Consider the following 2,648-nt stretch of genomic DNA (forward strand, 5'->3'; position numbering starts at 1 on the left):
GCTTAATGGCGATTGTGTGGTTGAATAGTCTGGAAGTACGTGCCTTGAATTAGGAATACAAAAGTTCTAGAATTAAGCAGAGGGAAGCTGTTGCATCAGAATTGAACCTGACCATTTTGCCAGCCAAGCAGAGCGCTTTGGAGCAAGATAATCAGTTTGAATCCCACATTAGGTGGAAATGGTTCAGCTCAATGTTGGCTTGGGGCCACCCCAAGAGGAACATGAGCTAACAGCTGGAGCCCTTAGGTAAGCATGCTCATGGCTAGACAGCAAATTCTGTCAAGGTGGTGTGATATGCTGCCAGAATTGCCAGTGATGGGCAGCCAAGTTCTCGAATCTGGCCTTGTAAGGATGGTCATTTTAAGATATAGTTACTCACTCCTCAATCTTTCCCAGCTGGCCAACACTGGACCAGTTTAGGTGGCCAAAGCCTTTTGTTTCTAAGAAGTATGAGCCCTGGCACTGGTGCTCTTGTCAGGTAATGGCCACTATCACTGTGAGGCCTAGCCACTTGCAACACAAGGCATGGGAACTCCAGAAAGTCCTGTAGTGACTCCATCTCCATTCCCATACTGTTTCTTCCAAGTATCAGCTACTCCTCATCTCCAGGCAAAGGAGCTCAGAGTAACCTGGCAGCCCTGCTTGAGTCCCTTGGTGGAAGCGTCTAGAACTACAGTCTCAGCTGGCTAGAACTAATCTTGCAGGGATGGAATGTGCATATGTTTCTCTCCTGAGTCATTGTGGGTTATAAGGGAGAAATTTCATTTTGGATCCCAAACCCATACTCTTGCTACTAGAGAAATAGTACAGGACACCTGCCCAAAATGAGTACTGTAACTCAAACATCCTAGTTCCAGACCGGGTTTCTTGGTAGCAAACACTCTGAAAGCTGCAGGTGGACCGGGGGCAGGCTATGGAAGAGGCAGTCACAGACTCCTTCCCCTGAAGCGGGTTGGATTGGCTGTGAGTGCGTCATGGTGATGATGCAGTTGAGCTCTTGGCGTTGAGTCAAGACTGGAGGAGTTTGTCTAAAATGACAGATGTAAAACTTGTGAGAAAGGGAAGTACGACTGGGCAGAGGTCAAACTGGGATGTATAGCTTGGCTGAGCCTATGGGGAGCTCCAGAGGCAGCATCTCATTAAGGTGGTTCCAGGTCACAGGTGGGTATGACTGCTGGTTTGGCTAGTTCATGGCTGTGGGCTGCCTAGAAATTAAAACTCTCCGAGGGGCAGGATGTTTCCAGGCTTAATTTGCTCAGCCTGCTTGTGGGGCGCAGCAGGTCCTTCACATCCGTAGTCATCCAATTTCTACCAAAGTAGGTGGTAAGCTGGGAGCAGTGGCTCAGGGGCAGTCAGGATGGCACTGAGTTGGGAGCAGTGGATCAGGCAGCCCTCCAAGATGAAGGTCTCGAGAGTGGCAGCAACCTTCTGAAGCAGAGCTTCAAGGGGCTCAAGAGTGACGCAGAACAGATGCATGTCACTTAGATTCAGATGCTTCAGGTAACAGAGGCTTGGGTACTGTGAGACTTTAAATCCTCTTCCAATAGGGATCCTCTTCCAAGTTCCAAGTTCTCTAAGGGGCTCTGGAGGCACTTGAGCTGTTCCAGGTGTCCGCTGAAGGTGACCATTTTAAACATCTGGAGGTGTTCCAGGCTGAGAAAACAGGCTGTATTTGGTGACCATTCCTCGATGTCATTCTTTAACATGTAATCATGGCACTGGTAGAAAACGAGTTTTCAAAGATACACCTTCGGGTAACAACAAAGCTTTCTTACCAGACATGACCAGGGCGTGTTCCAGATTTCCAGCTCCTGAATACTATTCAGGCATATTTTTCAACGACTTCCTGAGATGTTTAGTCAGTGTTAGAGAATTTACCAAATTAGTACAGCACAGTTCTGCTAAAACCTCTTTAATAAACCCACCAGAAGAGGAATCTGAGACATTCATCCTGGGGTATTTCCTTGAGGCATAGGTCTATGACAGCCTTTAAGGGCTGGTGCTCTCCCATCCTTGGACAGTCCTCTGCTGTCTGCCTCATACTCATGGCCTCTGGGGAGCAGGACAGGACCCTGGATCCAGATTATATTATGGTCCAGAAATTCTTAATCTCATAAATCCAGCACTTGAAGTTTCCACCTGCTGGGGTGAACCTTCTGTGTAAGCAACATATGAAGCTCCTCCAGTGCTTTTAAGGTCTCCAGATGAAGGCTCTTCATCAGCCATCCCAGAGGGAGGTCACTCTGGAAGTGTCTCCTGCTGACCATGCCTCCATGAAGAGTGAGGAATAGCTCCTTGGGCAGCTCCTCCATGGCAGAGATGGCCAAGGCCTGGTGTCAGCAGGCTCTGCCCTGCCAGCTCCAGGAGTCTGGGTATGGCCTGACTGCTCATCCTGATGAATCTGCAAGGAAGACCTCAGATCTGGACTGTTTGCAGAGTGCTCGGACCTCATGAACAAAGTGGTAACTCCAGGCTTGAAGACTTTGGGTTGACTTGGTCAGTTTCTTGTGGTACCCTTTACGTAGTGTTGGAGTGGTCCGTATTAGCTCTCAAAATGAGCCAAATCCAGCTATAAACCCTGACTCCAATTTTTCCTTTCTTGCTAACTTCAGAGCTCCCAAGGAGGTCATAGCTATGAGATGAAAAGG

General features: G+C 48.5%; 1 pseudogene; it reads right to left on the minus strand.

Moving 5' to 3' along the window:
• Nucleotides 1–1,205: 1,205 nt before the first annotated feature.
• On the minus strand, nucleotides 1,206–2,391 carry LOC101034443 (PRAME family member 1-like; annotated as a pseudogene).
• Nucleotides 2,392–2,648: the final 257 nt, after the last annotated feature.

The sequence above is a fragment of the Saimiri boliviensis genome, chromosome 3, assembly GCF_048565385.1.
Source record: "Saimiri boliviensis isolate mSaiBol1 chromosome 3, mSaiBol1.pri, whole genome shotgun sequence".
In the NCBI taxonomy this organism is placed as follows: Eukaryota; Metazoa; Chordata; class Mammalia; order Primates; family Cebidae; genus Saimiri; species Saimiri boliviensis.